The sequence below is a fragment of the Aphelocoma coerulescens genome, chromosome 2 (genome assembly GCF_041296385.1).
Source record: "Aphelocoma coerulescens isolate FSJ_1873_10779 chromosome 2, UR_Acoe_1.0, whole genome shotgun sequence".
Lineage (NCBI taxonomy): Eukaryota > Metazoa > Chordata > Aves > Passeriformes > Corvidae > Aphelocoma > Aphelocoma coerulescens.
Genome location: NC_091015.1, coordinates 47,737,942 through 47,756,582, shown reverse-complemented (window position 1 = coordinate 47,756,582; position 18,641 = coordinate 47,737,942). Strand labels below are relative to the sequence as shown.

At 41.1% G+C, this 18,641-nt stretch overlaps 1 protein-coding gene across 5 annotated transcripts in view; it reads right to left on the bottom strand.

The window, feature by feature from the left end:
- The window catches only part of RARB (retinoic acid receptor beta), a 329,805-nt gene extending 311,439 nt beyond the window's left edge, over nucleotides 1–18,366 (bottom strand). For 2 of the 5 annotated variants that reach the window (XM_069007313.1, XM_069007312.1), the window contains exons 1-2: nucleotides 18,295–18,366; nucleotides 9,467–9,566 (exon numbers count right to left, since the gene is read on the bottom strand). The gene's annotated coding sequence lies outside the window, so the exon portion shown is untranslated. Of the gene's footprint in view, nucleotides 1–5,266; nucleotides 5,357–9,466; nucleotides 9,567–18,294 lie in introns of those variants that run through there. The other 3 variants (XM_069007314.1, XM_069007315.1, XM_069007316.1) reach the window with 2 other exon arrangements.
- Between the last annotated feature and the right edge of the window lie 275 nt (nucleotides 18,367–18,641).

The following is an 18,641-nucleotide window of genomic DNA, read 5'->3' as shown; positions in this document are numbered from 1 at the left end:
TAAAGAAAAAAAAAAAAAAGATAAATAACTGTAAATGAAGGAAGTGTATGAAAGCTACAGGATAGATAAGTGGACTTTTATAACATTGCACATTGTAAAGTTTGCCAGAATGTATTGAAAGAAGAGTCAGTGTCCCGGTTAAATCACATCCTGCTGCAGCTGTCCAACTTTACAGCTAAAATATTCATATTAATTCCATTAAACAATTACAGAAGGAAACCCAAAATATTATTAAAAGTATGTTGGCATTGTACTATCTTTTTTTCAGATTTAATAATAGATAAAATACTCTCAGCTTCAAAGAGTGATTTCTTCTTTTTTTTGTGGATATTCACACCCTGGAGGCCACAAAGCAGTTGTCCTATGGAAATCCTACAAAACCTAAACTTTACTATACATTTCTGACAGACATTTTAGACAAGAAAGGAAGGATATTTTAGCATTTATGGAGCTGGCCTGACATTTAGGGGATCTCAATTTAATTTCCTTGTCTGCCAGACTTCCTTCATAATCCCAGACAAAGTAAATAATTTTCCTTTCCCTAGCTTCTCATCTTCAAAATGGAGAAGACCATTAAAGTACTTGAATAACGCAAGTCTTCAAAGACAAAAAAAAAATACCTTTTTCTTCTCCATTTTTCTTTTTTCCATGGTTAGAAATTTACCTGAAATCTCAATCTTCCAAAGGCTTCAACCATATGCTGTTTTATTCTTGAAATCAACAAAACACACTATTTATAAGTAACACACTTTTTGTGCTGCAGATCTTTGTCATTGGAGAGCCTTCCATTTTAAAATGCCTGCTCTGTGATAAGATATTGAAGAACGAGCACTGGGAAAGTTAATAAACAAAATGCATTCATGGCCCATTACTTCAAATAACTTTACTATATAAATAGTCCACTCATCAAATAATGGCCTCAATTAACATTTAATTCTCAGACAATGCATTTGCAATGTACTGCAGGGATTAAAAGTTCTGCATGAATATCACTATTCTAGAAGTGCCACTACTTATAAGAGAAGTACTGACATATTTTCCACTTGATTAAAAACAGTTTCTAGTCTTTCCTCACCCTGTTTCTCTACTAGGTCTCCTTGTCCTAGAAGGATCAAAAGAAAAGATACTCTACTATATGTAGGAGCTCCCAATCTGCTGGCTGATGATGATCATCAGCCTTGCTTTTAAAATCCATAAGCACGCTAGTGCAGCATTATTACAGAGCAGAAAACTAAGTGGTCCCTGTGATTTTGTTACGAAAGCAAGTGATGAGAATTCCCTCATCTAAGTGCATGCTTTACTCCCTTTCACAACAAGGTAGAACAAAACAAGTTTTTCACAGCATTACAGAATATTTTGAGTTGGAAAGGACCCACAGGGATCATCGAGTCCAACCCCTGGCCCAGCACAAGACACCCCAAAAATCACACCACGTGCCCAAGAGTACTGTCCAAACCCTTCTTGAACTCTGTCGGGCTGGTGCTGTGACCTGGGGAGCCTATTCCAGTGTCCAACCACCCTCTGGGTGAAAAACCTTTTTCTAATATCCAACCTAAACCTCCCCTGACACAACTTCAGGACATTCCCACAGGTCCAGTCACTAGTCACCACAGAGAAGAGATCAGTGTCAAAATAACCTGGCCGACATCAGGAAAAAAAAAAAAAAAAAACAACAAAAGACACCAAAAAAACATTAGCACTGCCACTGCCAGGAGCAAACATGAGGACAGGACCAAGGCAACACTGGAAGAGCCTGACATTACCGTGGACACGCTTGCTACTTGGTATATCTAAATGTCATGTGAAAGACCTCCCCTCACTCAGCCATCTTGCTGTTAATGGTGAAAGAGAGTATCTTTGTAATATGTGGTTGCTTTTATCCTGCAACACAATGACTGAGCATTGATGAGATGATAACTAAGTCAATTACTCAAACACCAACAAAACACATTCTAACAATGACTGCTGCATTCATGGTGTCATTTTAGAAACTGACTCCAGTACACTCAGATTTTTTTTTTGTGTCCTGTGGGTTTGACCTGAATCCTAATGAAATTCACTGCTAGAAGAAACCAAGCCAGTACAAGCTACCAGCTTTCAAGGCATGATGCAAAATCTGCTGAAAAAGTCAACAGATGCTTCTCTTAGAAGCCATAAAGGAGGAAGGCCAGAAAGCTCCTGGAAATCTAAAATGGACCTCATTGTGCTTTGATGGTGAAGTGATGGAATAAATAAAAAAAAAATATTAAGAGTTAAGCTAAGACAGAGATCTAAATATAAAATCCTGTCAAGACCCATAATTCTCAAAACATGTTTTAGGTCATGTTAGGACTTCTGCCTGTGGGTTCATCTAAGGCATGAAAAAATTATAATTCAATGAAAATGAAATATCAAAAAAAAATAAAACTGCTTCTCAGCCATTATTTTTCTCACAAGTATTGTCTTATTTTAAATTTATTGTTAATACAGTATGTTAGCAGTTGCCCGTAATAAGCTCTGCATGCATCCAAGAAAACTGCATACACTGACAAAGATACTTCTAGTTTTGCACAACACATGGCTTTTTTTATACGGTATGTTCTCTCTCAAAAACTACTCCCTCACAAAATGAAAATTCAGCAGAAACTCTAATAGCTTTCATATTTCAGTCTAATAGGTAGCATGGCATTGCACTGCCACCCACCTTTGCTACAATATTGCACAGCACATTTAACAGACATTTGCTTCCTTCACTCAGTCCTTATGCGCAGCTTCTGCAGGACCTTAGTATTAACATTTAACAGAGTCTATGAGCATAAAGCACATTTATGAACACCTGCTAGAACATTTTATTTGCCTTAAGAGTTTTATTATAAGTGTTAAATTTTCTTGCTATGCTTTATGGGCCAAATCCTGGTCCAGTTTTAGCCTCAACTCCCATTGACTTCAACAGCAAGCAGATTTGCCTGTATGTGGGTTTCCATACTCAATACCACTTTAAAGAAAATGGGATCGCTGGTAAGCACAATACTGGATAGAAAAAGCCAGCACTTAGCTGCTCTAAACATCCACTGAACCCAGCCTTCAAATACAATTAAAACCAATAAATAAACCCCATACTCACAAATCTGTAACCTCCACACAGCATTACAAAACCTGACTGACTCTGAGGCTAGAAGTACAAGGTATGCAGGTATCCCATCAACAGGTGGCTTGGTGGGATGTACTACCACCAACTACTCCCTCCCAGATCACTCACTGATGCTCCTGTCACCAAAATTTAGTTCTCTGTATTAAAGCCATCAAAGGCCAGAATCCAGCCACGTCAGCATTGGTCTCCTCCTCTGACACATCCAGACAGTCACAGGCCTCTTCAACAACACAAGATAGGCTGGAACAAACCATGCAGAGCCAGAAGCTGTAGATGATGAACAACAGCCCAAGGAAGATGTTGCAGAGGAAACCATGCCAGGAGTCTCACTGTTCTGAAGATGTTGTCTACAACCATTCTTCTTTGACAGAGTTCTACCACCTTACTGGAGATGTTCCTAACACCTCTGTGAGATTGAACACTGACTATAGAGAAGCAACACAGCTCCTCAAAGCTTGGAGAGAGAGAATAACAGAGGACTCCAGGAAGTCTACATGGAACTCCTGTAAGAAAATTTAACTTCATTTGAAATATGTAAGAGTTTACTTTGACCATTGCTATTAAAAGTCCAGAAATAGTAAGACAGACAGACAGCAAAGACTAGGCAACATGGCAATGCCACATCTGTTTCACAATAGCTTGACAGTAAATGCTTGATTCAAAGCATACTATTAAGCCCCTCAAAATTCAAGCAATTATAAAAATGAAATTATAGACACAATGATGAATGATGACAAATGAAATGTTAACAGATCTAGCACCATACAAAAAAAATATTGATTTTCTCTGATTATTGCTCAGGTGATCAGAGTGTATGAGGTCCTAGTTGCCTGCTTACTCTAGATTTTATTAATGCTCCAATATCAGACACCCAATTTGGAAATCAATGCTTACTTCATCATTTTTCTCTGAAGGATCCTATTATTCACAATTGATTTAAAAGAAATGAAAGGCTTACCATTAACAAGACCCAGCTGCTGACACTTCTTAGATGAATTATTGAACTTCTGAAAGTGAATTAACTTAACCATCACCAAGACTTATTGTCTGATGTTTCTCATACCAAAGTCACTGTATTTATAATTAACAGAACCAAGTAGTAGAAAGTAGCTCCTTTGCTGCCTCCTCCAACACCAGATACACCAAGTAAAAATTAAGCTTTCTAAAGATAAAAATATGAGTTATGCACCAAATTCAGTCAGTTGGAGCTTAGTCTCTAACTGCCTTTTGACACCCTGAATCTTCATTTGTTTCTAAAGCTCATAGGTCATTTCAAGGTTCAGAAAGAGGAAATCCAATTTATGGCAAGTTACATCTTCTGTCAATGAGATTACTACAGTCAAAGATCCCTAGGGCTGACCATGCCCTGCCAGAAAGCCTACAGAAGACTATTATTTAATTCCCTTTAGGTACAAAATGAAGATCCACCTTATGAATTGATATAAAAGTAACAAATATTATGCAACTGCAAGTAGAAGCAGTACTACAAGTCCATCACAAAAGCAGTGTAAATGTACAAAGCAGAAAGGCTATGTTTAAAACTTGCCATCCGAGTAAAGGGGTTATATCTGCTCAGAACATAAATTCATTGTTTTCCAGTCTAAGCAAAGACTATGCATCACCCAAGGTGAATTCAATGCCTCAAATAAGAGCTTTTGCTCTGCAGGATCAAAAGTTCAGTACCAAAAAAGAGCAGGTTTGGAAGGGCAGATGATCACACCAGCCTTTATTATAATCCTATGAATGACTAACTTCACCCCGAAAGAGTATGCAATTCCCAAGCAGGTACACTGCTAATAAGGCTCTTCACAACTCATCCTTGAGAGGTGGCAGCAACAACCCTGAGTGCCAGTACGCTGCCCAGCTGCACTGATCTACAAACACGTTGCTGTCAAGAGCACAGAGCTGTGCTAGGCAATATGCTATCCTTCAGCCACGGACAGTAGGACCACAGCTGCCTGGTGACACAGCCAGAACAACTGCTCAGCTGTCAAAACTAGTGAACATTTCAGGTCTCAGTAGACTTTTTGCTAATCTGTACTACCTGGCTGAATATGCCTTCAAAATGCCAGAATGGCAACTGCTTTCTCCTTTAGCATTCATCATACTTGCAGAGGTCAGCTTGATTATACTTACCTCTGCAACTGCTCTGAAGACTTCAGCACAAGACCAAGTTCAGATTCCAGATGCAACACATTCAGGAAATCTTCTGGATTAATAACACAATTTTTTGCTTCCCTTTTATTGTGGAATGGTGAGATAACAGACTCGTTCTATCCTTTTCACACAAGCTGAAAGTCAGCAACTGTCCAAAATCACTAGAGCCTCTTCTCAAAGCCCTCAATGGATTTGAGTGCTTTCACACTGCTGGAGGCAAAACACCTGGGCCTTTTTTACCAGGGTTAGTATCTGAGGAAGATAGTCTTGGAGCAAACCAATCTCTCCTTGAACACTGTATTTCCCCTTCCCAACCCCCTCCATCTGTTTTAACCCCTGTCTTACTGGAACTAACCTTAAAAATCTGCTTTGGACATTGGACAAACACTTTAAAAATTAAGAAAAATGGGAAGGAAAGAAGCTTGACAGCTAGAGCCTCCAAGCTCTTAAGTCTAACTATATTAGGAAAACAGGCCAAAATCATGAAATTGTGGTTATTTTTAAATATTTTGGTATCGAAAATTTTTGATCTACCTCTTCTCTACAGAATAACACTATTGAAATGGAGGCTGGCTGGCCATAACTGAAAGCTGGTTAAATTTGATATCCACATAAAACATATCTCAGCAAGTAGGTTATAACAACTTTTTTAAAAAAGACATGGACCTTGGCAGATTTCCTGCTTTTCTTACACTCATTTCTTCCAGTACTTCCCACATTGTGAAATAACTTTTAATGCTATAAAGACAGTGCAGACTGCAAAAATTGTTCCTAGTGGTTCCAATGGGAGTAGCATGGTCAGAATTTGGCATTCAACAAAGTTTCCATTTCTACATAGATTTCATTTATTTTTCAGTTTAAAAATAAGACCATATTTTGGCATGTAACTAGAGCTGCTCCTGCAACTCAAAAGAAATAACACTGCTGGCAAGCCTCAAAGCTGTTCCAAGACAAAAAACTGTGTTGGCAGAACTTTTTCTAAAAGTTCTTTTTGACTAGAGGCAGAATTCAACACCAGCATAAATGGAGAAACTTCAGTGAAAACAGTTATGTTACACATTAAGTTTATATAATGCAAATATATTTAGCTGACATGAAATTTAAATTCTGTTGAACCAATTCTGTTTATCTTCTACATGTACATAATAATTTAGCACCAAATTCTATAATCATTCTTCTGTGAATACTGTTTTTCCTCCTACATAAATGGTACTGTGCTATTTACAAAGTACCACAACCATGCCACACATTTTTTTAACATAAGAGCTATCCAATTAAGATGTGGTGAAATTAAAGCTGCAAGATCTATATTCCTGCATCAATTACAGGCACAGAAGGAAATACCATAAATCTGACATTTCACAACTTCTGAGGGTTTGATTTTGCAACCTACTTTCTAAAATACCTTTTTTGCACGTCATACCCAAGGGTTTTTTTAGAGCATGAATACAGTCAACCAATGTGCAGTGGTGCTTCATCAACACAGATCACAGCAAGATTTGACTCTCAACTCCACTATAGCACAGACAACAACGAAAGCATTTAAATACCTAGACAAAGATTCCCATGGCCTTGGACATCCAAGATATAGCTGGATGATGGATGGAACCAAGTACTTACAAGGAAACTGCACTATTTTAGATCAGCTGTTGAAAAAAACTGAATTGAGTTCTTGCCAAAGAGAGGGAGAAAGTTACATTACAGCGGTATCAGGCTGCTGAGGTAAACTATGGGTTTGAGGAAAGGGTCACAGTAAGGCCCTCTTTTTTTACCTCCTGCCTGGGAGATGCAGATTGTTCTAGCTGTGACCACAGAGTGGGCAACAGGAGCATTAAATCAGACTTCAACAGATAAGTGGAAGCATGGTAACTAAAACCTAGCATTTTGCAAAGGCTACTGTTCCTTCCCTCTTCAGTGGCTGTGTGATCCCAGCTTTGCAAAGCTCACAATTTTGTCAAGGTGACCCCTTTTTCCTAAGGGACAGAGGCTGGAAAATAAAATCTGACTTTTAAATTCCCATACCTTAAGAGATTTCAACACAATTTCACTGATTTAGAAAAGGTAACTTTCATTGTTCAAGAATTATCATCTTCCCAAATATTGAGATCTGCTACAAAGAAGGTGAGAGATCCTCTTGAAGAAAAAGCAGTACAAAGCTTATATACATAGGTATTTCTAAAGCCAAGTTCTAAGCACAGCTTGCTTACCCTACCCTAAACACAGTTGACTGAACTCTAAATACAGTTGGTTGAGTATTGCATTGAAAATCTTTGGTGTTTTGTCTCTTTTGGTAAAACTGCTTTTTTTTTACATTTTGTTATACTGTGACTGAAGAAAAAAATGACAAAGAAATGTAGACTGAATTTATTTACCTTCAGACTCTTAAGAATTTGTATTCAATGTACCACAATTCAAGAACTGCTTCAAATAATTCAAATAAGCTTTAGTAGAGGACTTTTAAAGGTCCCTTCCAACCCAAACTATCCTATGATTTGCAACACTTGATCGTAAAAGTGACTCTGCCTACATGTAAGGTATCTTTTCAATAAAATATACCACTTTAGATGTCCATTGACTTAAAACAATTCAACAAATAAAAACAAAGAGGAGATGCTTATGTTCAGACCACAAATTAATGCAGTTAATTTGACCACCAATATAATGAATACAATGACCAGATAAGTAGAGTTAGAACTCCAAATAAACTTAATATGCAGTCACTTTAGGTGTGAAATTCCAACCAGCACTCTCATTGAGAATAAATTACACAAAATTTCAGCGTAGTGTGCCTAAGAACTGGTAGCACAAAAATCATCACATCTTCAGAAATTTAAGGCCAATTTGCCACCAAGTATAGGAGAACACATTAATCTTTTTATTTCCACTGTAGAAATAATGTACTACAGGTGTTTCAGAAAGACTTCGATTTTCAAAAGTAAGTGGTCTCTTTCTTTCCATACATTACCAAGTCTAACAGAGGCACATTTTTATTTAGGCTAAATCATGCCTTATGGGACACACTTAGGAGGAGGAAAGGAGGACATGCAACTGGCATTTGAGACATATTGCCAGTGCAAAGCTGCCAAAAGCGCACAGCAGGGAGCATGTTTTGGCTATCATGAGCAGAATAAGCATGCACTCCTTAACCACTGCCAGCTGGCATTTGTTTCCAAATACAGAATACTCACTAGGCAGTTTGGAGACTGGACATACCCCTAACCTTAACTATGCTCCCATAAAAACACGATGCTGAGATACCTCATTAACTATGCCTGTCTCCTAGCTGACTGCCAAACGAGAAAAACTGAATGACACAGAAAAAGGATACATTTCTCCCTACGCACAGAAACATACTTGAAGTATATCCTAACATACTCTAGTGCTTACAGCAAAAGAGAGATTTTAAGAGTGTTGGAAGAAAATTCTGCCAGCACCTCAAAAAGCAGAAACACTGCCACTCTCTCTTGTGCATAGATAGAAAAAGTGAAATCCAGAGACACAGAGTACCAAGAAAACATAGCAATGTATAGAAAGAGTGGCTGGCACTGTGATTATAAACTATACTATCATGTTCAGTACAACCTCTAGCACTCCTCACAACAGACACTCCCTGCTTTATGTGCTGGGGCAGACTTGTGGGTAGAAGATTAATGTCCCCCTCCATCTGTTAATGACTATATAGGTCCCCTGGGCTTTGCACCAAGGGTACTTTGCCCTTAGGATGAAACAAGAAATGGGAATTTGTGTTTGTTACTACATGTGCTTACTATTTCCAGCAACACTACCTACCAATTGCTAGATGTGTATTATTTCAACTTTACCTACCAAAAACATACTTTATCACAGTAGTTTAACTGTGATTCCAAGTAGATTTTCAAAGAGATCAGTTAAAAGGAGAACAAACCAACTGGGGGGCACTTTTCATTTTCAAAGTGCTTTCCTGACACACACAGCCTGCATTGGTATTTGCCCTGTAAGTGCTCTATTCATTAACTTTTCACTACAGTTTCAAAGTGGCTCCACTTTTTGGATTTCCCTTTCTCTGTCACTGATAGCCTGCTGTCATGGACCAAGCAACTTGGAAGGAAGAAATGTACTGGAGAGTGCCACACAAAGAAAAGGGCACTAATTAAAGTCTTCATTTCCTTCAGGGGGTTCTGTGAGTGGATTTTAACTTACCCCTATTAACTGTACCTTTGCTCCTGAGGAGGAGCTGGAGGCAAGTCAGAGGGAGCTTGACACCAGCATAGTCTTCATGGACCTAAGTCAGTTTGATATCCTGGAAGAACACAAGGAAAGAGCAATTACAAAATTAAGTTCTGAAGGAATGAGGCAAACACAGTCATCACCAGAACAATGATACTCAGGGCAAAATCAGAGAAGATCTTAACAGTATCCCCAATATCCACAAATGAGAAATCAAAACCAGAGCATTGCTTCACTAAAATCTCTGAATGTGGTGTCTCAGGTTCATTGCATGCTTCCTTTCTTCCTTTTCCCACCCCTATCACTGGCAACGCTGACCTCAATTCCATCTCAAGGAAGAAATAGTTGTCCCTGCCAAAACTCCCTGTGAGCACCCAAGTGAATTCCAGGGCCAGTCAACCATGTTTACATTAACACCAAGCATATTTAATTAACTTCCCCCAGTTTACTCAGCTTAACTTTGGAAAAAGCTGGAACACCTTCGCAGCTGAACTATCAACACAAGAAAATTCTACGCTCTTTTTAAAAAAAAGGAAATGTGATTTCAGTACATGACCTCTACCGATCCTTTTGAACCAACTGGCCACTGTTTCTGTCACACCATTCCTGCCCAACAAGAAAAGCAGGACAAAACAGTAGCCAAGAGGAGAAAAGGAAGGAAAATAAAAAAGGAATTGCTCCATATTGTCCTTCTTCATCTTCAGCAGAGAATTTCCTGCTCTCAAACACTACCAGAGTGAAGAAACTGCAGCCACAAAAGACAATTTTTTCTCTCTGTATCAGCAGCACTACAAAACGATGAGTGTTGAACTAAAAAAGTGCTCTGCCTGTCTAGGCCTTGGTACTCATAATATTATTCTGAAAACATTCCTCTACTGGCTTCCCAAGTAAGGAAATTCTCTAAATCAAAGATACACAATATTGTTAAAATTAACCGTAAAACCCAACCAAAAAAAAACCCAGCCTGATTTGTATATATTTTGTTTTCATATCACAATCTTGTTAGAATCAACAAAGCTGCTACCAGATTTCTCATCTGAATCTAGTGATATTTGGCCTTTTTCTTATGCTTACTCAACAAAGCATGCATTTGACCTTTCATTTGAAAATTAAAGAAATCATATTTTCCTTTAATCTGTGTACAATGCAGGAAAACATATTCTGAGTATGATTTAAATACACAGAGCTGGTAAAAGGGATTCAAACATGCTAGTATCTCCTGACTAAGTCATTCTCAGGTCCTTTTGGAAGCCTGACTTAGAGCTGAAAAGCTTGACACTCAATGGTAAAAAAATAATAAAAAACATACAGTTAAGAATATTAAAGACAAAAGCAGGACTCAAGGAAGGTAAAGGACAGAGCAAAGAGCTGCAGTTTCCCAGTCCTGTAGGGAGTACAAGATAGCACAAGACACCTTATCTCCTGACTGATACTCCATTGAGCAACAGCTTGCTTTCCTTAACATGCCTCCTCAGTTGCCATCCTGTGGTCTGCACAGGTAGGCAGCCCCTGGAGAGAAAAGGCACTGAAGTCTGTGCATCCTACAGAGAGCACTGACTGCAATCATTCAAGCTTTTAAACAAGCCCCTTGTACCTCTGCAGAAAGGCCACACTCAATCTGACCCCCAGAGAAAATACAGCAGCCTAGATTGATAACACCTACTTACACTGCTGCTGATTAGACATACACTGTCTCCAACAGTCTTTCTGAAAAGCTGAACAAGAGTCTTAACTTTTAAGCCTGAACCACTGTTAGCATATCTACCTCAAGTACTGGTAAAACACATTTAATGTCAATTGCGAAAAAAACCCAAACATATCTGTTTGAGGGAAGAGCAGGGGAGTTACTGTTGCTTATTTGTGGAGAAGAAGGGAGGAATGTATCACGTCTGCACACACACACAGACAGATGTGTGTCTCACACATGGGTACAGGATAACAAATACAACTTGTTCTCCACTACAGAATTTTCCACTTTGAACATACAGCCACCAGTATATAAAGTTCATGTTATTTCAGTGAGATACCTTTGGAATTAAAATTACTGGCAGGATTACAACTCTTGTAACACAGATTATTTGGTCATCACTAACTCAAGGACAAATTGAAGTCTGAAGGCCAAATCCATGAGGATTTCTGGTGACATCACTAAGACCTCACACAGATGCCTGAGACAAGTAGTGCAGATGTTTTGCACCAAGCTAGTTCTGAGAAATGACTCAAAAAACAAATGGTCAAACATGATACCCCAACAACAGTGAGCAACTCCATCTACGGAGAGTACTCTCATCACATGAGGAACAAAGGACATGTCAACAGTCAATCTTAGAGAGCTTCAGTAACCACTCTGTCAGAAAAAAAACCAAAACAACTAAACACCAACAAAAAAAATAAACTTATTTTTTATCAAAGTATGAGAATAATTTCAAATTCAGTATGTTATATACCTTCCCAGACTTGTCAAGAACTTACCAACAGTACCCACAGCAAATCCAGCAAAGACTACCACTTGACACGTATCACATTTATTTCTCAGAGCTACTCTCAACACACAGCAGCAAGACTGTGACTAGTCAAGGCAGCAGCACAGTGCTGAAGCACTTTGCCCAACAGTTTAAACTTGTTCCTTTGCACGTGCTCTTTATCCATTTTTATTCTAAATTATCTTGGCCATGAGTACTACATAAAAGACTCCTCTGATCCCACAAACAAACAGCTCTTTCCTCCTAAGAATGTAATTTAAAAGCTATTTAGCATAACTCTTACAATATTTATTTTCTCTGCGGGAAATCTCACAGAATCAGAATAATTTAGGCTGAAAAGGACCTCTAGAGGCCACGTCCTCCAATTCCCAGTCAAAGCAGTGCTGATTTCAAAGTTAGAACAAGTTGTTCACAGTCTTGTCTGGTCAAGTTTCTAAATCTCCAAGGTCAAATCTTGCAACCTCCACAGACCTCAGGTCAGACTTTAACCATTCTGATTGTTAATTTTTTTCCCTTATGCCCAGTCAGAATTTCTCCATTTCTATATGTGACAACTGCACCTCATCCTTCCTCTGTACACCTCAGAGAAGAGCACTGCTCTCTGTTACAAAACAGCTTATTAGGAAATGGCAACAATTCACCTTCATCTTCTAATCTCCAGGCCAGGCAAACCCAGATCCCTCACTATCTCCCTGTATGCCATGTACTCCAGACACCGACTGAAACAAGGGGGCTGCTCCAAGTTAAAACTCTTTAAATGATTTACGAAAATGTAAAAAAGCCTTTTACATACTTCACCTTGATCATACAGCATTGCTTTACAGGTCCCCTGACACAGACAGGACCACTGATACCTCACTTTCTGATCCCAAAGAAAGTTCTGAGGAGAACCTCAGAGGAGCAGCATAAAGGATTTGACAACATAATGCTCTGAGTGGCATCTCAGATCACCTAAACACTCTGGAACAGCACTTTTTTCACACTAAAAACAAAAAAGTATCAACATTTGAAGAAAGTTTAATGTGGTTTAGAATGTAGCTATACAGCTTCCTGCAGCTGACCCCAGAAAAATAAAAGACATGTGATGTGTAACTTCCTTTGACTTTTCTTTGAACTGTAGATAGAAAGCTTTAAACAGCAGAATTTTTTTTTATTAATTACATTTACAATTTTTGTTAAAATTTCCAAATGGTACCTAATGCTAAAATACTTGTATGTACCAATTCCATGAGTTAGAACACACTCTCTCAAAGAAAAACACTTTCTAATCATTATTTCGAGATAGGGTGCACTGCATTGCTTTGATGAAATGAACAGTACCTGCCACTCACTAGACAGTGTTAATTCCAAAGTATTTGCTAAGAATCTAGACATAGGTCAAAACAGATACAAGAAGGAGGATATGTATGAAAAAAAAGATCTGTTACCCTCGCTGAGCTACTGAGAGCACACTTCCTTGCATGGCAGCACAAAATATGCCCTCACAGGGGGTGAATCAGGTTTCATTCAGAGATCCAAGGAAGGCAGCCTTCTATACAACTTCATAGGATGTTCCCCATATGCAAGAATGGGTTTAATAAAGATTTTATTTATTATTTATTTAAAGCTTGTCTTCTATTACTTTGCTACATATTGCTGCCACAGGGAGAAGCTTTTCATATCTGCCTAGATAAGACCTAAAACTTCAGGAATCACAACTGCCAAATGCTCCAACAATCAGCAGCCCCAGACCTTAAGATTAAGCCGTGCAAGTTCAAAACCTGTCCCCTTAGCAGATGCAGCAGTTCCACTCAAGAACACAACATGTATTAACATCAAAAAATAGACATGAAACTACTTATACACATAATCACACCTGTATATTCATTTGTGCATGCTGTTAGCAGAACTGTGCATGTTACACACATACCCCATACTACACACATAACCTTCAGCAATTTAAGAACAGCAGCAAACACCAGTGTCTGCAATACTCTGCTTTCATGAGAGAAAAGCCATGGCAAACACGCCAGAGCTGCCGCATGGTGATGGCATCTCTTCAGTGAGCCTGCTGCAACTCTGGAACAGCATGAGCACCCAGGCCCACAGTGCCCTCCTCCAACTCCCCACACCAGCCTGCCACACAGGGGACAAGCTGTAGCCCTACATAAGAAGTAAAAGAGAAACTAGTGCCCCTCCAGAGAGAGGCCCCACTCCTGCACCCAGCACGAACACACACATTGGCACAGGACTCAGCTCGCATCTGAAGTTTTACACATGACCTGGAAAGGTTTTGCCATCACTTGTCTAACAAAAGGAACAAAACCCACTCTATGTGCAAAGCTTTTTAATGCCTCCAAGACTGGCACTTTTCCATCTCCAGGTTGCATTTCTTTCCCCTCTTCATCCTATCCTCTCCATTTAGCTTACATAGAGACCACCTCCAGAGTGCCATGCTAATTAGCAACAGCTTGCACTCTGTATTAAAACTAAAAATAACCCCCAAAAAAATCTAGTGAAAAGAAAAACTGAATGAGCTCATATGCATTTCATCATTTCAGTAATATTGGTGTATTTTAATTATACTTAAATAATTTTAATTCTGATCTGAGCAGCAGCCTAGCTATAATTGCTGAAAAATAAAGTTATAAATTAGATGTGAGATATGGTAGAGTCTATTGCCCTAGAGACTTGCTATAAAGTGCTACAAAAATACATATGGCTGTAACCAAAACTAACAATAATAAGCTCACTGTGTGAGGATAAAACAAAGAGGTGAACAGTAGAGAAATGTTCAGCTGGTGTAGCAAATAAATCCAAAACCTACAAAGTATTACTTCAACGAACTAAATAAATATTTAATAAATGAAGTTCTTTTCACTTTCACTAACATGAGTAGGTTGTACAACTAAGAAAAAACACATTCCTTATAGGTAAATGTCTATTCTATAAATTTTCTATATTTTCCTGTATTTCATTTGGCTTTTTCACAATGGGTCTGATTCTGTTTTCTTATGTCTGTACTTCCTATATGTTCAGCATTTACCAATCCATCTACCTTGAATACAAACTAAACTACAGATTACAGAAAATGAGAAGTTCAATGACTCCTCCAGTCTTAAAGATTTCCCAGTACTGTAGCAAACACAATACTGCACGTTGGCTTGAGGGAGGGAAATATGATTTAACTGACATTTCATCAGTGTCTTGGGAGTCAAAGATCATCTCCTATAACATTGAATATTTAATTAGAACACAACCTACAAATAAGAAAATATTGGACATAATTTTCCCCAGTATCTTGCCTAAGCTTTAACAACAGTTTGCACTTGCAATATTCATTGCAGTAGACTCCATTATTACAAGTAAGATCACCTAAGCTGTTTTAGGGAATTTCAATAGCTACTGTCTCCCCCTAATAGATAAAAAAGAGAGAGTCAATGATATTGAAAGACAACAGATCTAACAGCAGATAATTTACAGAGTTCAATACTACAAAATATTACTGAAACAACAGGTTATTAAATCAGGCAAGATATCAAAGCCTCATGCATGAAGTAACTCCTAGCTGAGAAGGGTTAGAAAAACTTCCACCACTACAAAAAGCACTCTGTAACTGCTCATAACAGCTGGATGACAATGGCTGGACTTTGTATTGTATCCCACTGAGGAGTGGCAGATTTAAAAATCATTGTTTGTATCACCTACTAGGAGAACCCCACCCTGGGGTGCAAAGTAATGGAAACTAATCTTTGTCTTGAAAATACCTGTATTTCTTGTGTGAAACACCAGTATTACCACAGATCTGGTAGAACCTGCTTGCAACTCTGATTTTACACGTGTAAATCCACAGAAATCAACAAGAACTTAGTTTATGCTACCTACCCACCATATCCATAACGACAGAAGTGTGAAAATGGATGATCCCTTTCAGGCACACCTGGCTCAAACTCCTACTGTACACACCTACAGACACTCACAGTTAGGAATTTGCTGCAACAATTCGTTTATTTCTACAGAAATGCGGATATGTGAGAACACTGAGCCTTCTACACCTCGCCCACCATAGAGACCCACTACCCCCAAAACAAGCTCTATCAATAAATTCCTTTTACTATTGACATAGACAAAATTACCTCAGTAGAAAACGAAAAAGCAGTCCTTGGTGGTGCCGCTCTTTCTACCTGGAGAGAACCCAATTTTCCTGTGTAACAGAGACACTTTACCATACTGCTATTAGGGAGAATTAGCCGTAAAAAGCAAGAGGACTGCAAGACCTGTGCAAGAAGGTGCAAAAAGAGATGCAAAGTACCCCAAAGTGCAACCATCTGCGGTGGAGTCACTTTGCATTCTTCACAAGCACACTCAGTCACACATAATGACAACCCAGGTTGAGGCACTCTCATTTACTAACACTGTGACACTACTATACAAGGACAAATCCTGCAACCCTTCATCTAGCAAAGCATATTTCACTGGAAGCTGACCCACATAAAAAGCTGAGGATCAACCTTCTCTGATCATTAAAACAGGCACAGACAGATGCTGACGCATCAAGCTCTTACCCAGAGCTTGGTTCATAAAGGAATGATTTAATTAATATTTTAAATCAAAAACAACTTTCTTGGTTAAAAAACAAAGCACACACTAACTCCTGATGCTCTTATTTTAAGAGCAATATTTTTGTATTCAGTTTTGCTTCCAATTCTTCCCAAATGACATAACCAGAACTTCAAACAAGTGATGTCCACATAGCAGCTTCTACCACAATGACACAACTGATCTAAATTTACATTGACACCACTTTACCTTAAATCAGCTTCTCCCATATGCACAGGCTTTTGCACTAGGTATCCAACTCCTTCAGTCAGCCATAGCATCCTATGTAATTTACCTATGCTTGCTAAACTTCCTCACGAGAACTCTTCCAAGAGAAAGAGATGAAGAGCAGTCTCAATGAATTTCCTTTCTTTGGACTGTTGCTGTATGGTCCTGGTGGGCATCTTTTGGATCCAGCACAGTCCTCGGACAATAATATTTTGTGTTGCTCCATTAACTACTTTGTTTTCAGAATCCATGCCACGGTTCCCCCCCTCTCTTCAAAGCATAAAGTTAGACCGCGTTTATTGCCAGTAATTTAGCCCTTCATATTTTGTTACACATAGCTTGCTTAAATGCTATTAAAAGCACGTCTCAGCCAAAGGCAAAATATCAACACTATCCAAAGCAGCAAAATCCTGCCACAGATGCAAACGACCAAACTGTCACTCTACATACAAACAACAATGTGCCACTAGAAAACACCAAAAATTCATAAAGAGCATCCCTGCTACCTCCTTGCATCAACGCCTGCGACACGTACACACACTGCCGAGTCCTCTGTACTTGCTAACCATGGATCACTCCCTGGCAGGCAGCAGAAGGGACCCCGCAGACCCCCACACCGCCAGCCTCACTCACCCAGAAGTAATTCCTGCTCCAGCCGCACAGCTCACCGCCACCACGTCCCAACAATATCCTCCGGCGAGGAGAGGAGCCGCAAACCTGAACTTTCACTCCCAAAAGGCGCAGAAGAGCCGCCCTGCACGCCTGCCCGGCCGCTGCCCGAGTTACGGGGGCACAGAACTAGCGGGAGGTGAAGCGCGCAGCCGGCTGAAGGACGGGCACCGCGGCTCTCCCTGCGCAGGAATCTCACTCACAAGGCGTACATCGCTGGGGCTTTGCTCTCACACACCGAGCCACTCTGCACAGCAAGCGCTGCCGAGACCCATCGCCTTGTTTTAACCACATCTGTAAACATCAAGTTTTTGGGGGGGTTGGTTTGGTTTTAATTTTCCGCCAAAACAGCTGCTCATTCAGGCCAACACCGCCCAGCAGGAGAGCAGCCGCAGCGGCGGAGGGGGTGCCGAGCTGACAGGGTCCCGAGCACAGCCTGGCGCTCCATGTTTCCAAACCAGCCCCCGAGGCGCCTCGGGCGCGCTTTTGTCTGCGGAGGAGAAGGCACGGAGCGCCCGGGCGCTGCCGCCACATCACCGCGCTCATGGACTGCAGCCCAAAATAGCGCCCGCGCCGCTCGCCCCGCGTCCCGCCGAGCCGCGGGAGGACGCGCCCGGTGCCCCGCGCTGACCCGCTCCGAGTTGGTGCGGGGGCAGCGCGGCCCCGCGCGGGGGGCACGGACACGCGCGGAAAGCGCCGCGGGGGGAGCGCCGCGCCAGCCGGGACCGCGAGGGCACAGCGGGCAGCGCGCCCCGCTCCCCTCCCCGTCTCTCCCCAAGCCGGACGCGGCGCGGCAGGCGAGAAACCGACCCCCCCCCCCAGCAGCCGACGGCCCCGCTTTACCTCGGCAGCCTCCCGCTCCCGCCGCCGCCCCGCCAGTGCCGCCGACAGCGGCGGCGGCAGCCCCGGACCCCCCGCCCCGCCCCGCCCCGCCCCCTGGCGGGGCCGCGAGGGCTCGCGCGCCCCCTTGCCGCGCGCGGGGCCCGGGGGCCGTGGGGCGCTTCCCGCCCGCGCGGGCCGGGAGGCGGGAGCGGAGGTCCCTCAGGCGGGAGCGGAGATCCCTCAGGCACCCTCCTCGCTCGGGAGCTCCGCGGGGGCTCTGCGATGGGGGACAGGTGCGGGGCGGGACAGGGCACGCAGGCCTCCCCGGGCTCGTCCCCCTGGTCTCCGGACGCTGTCAGGAGCTTCCC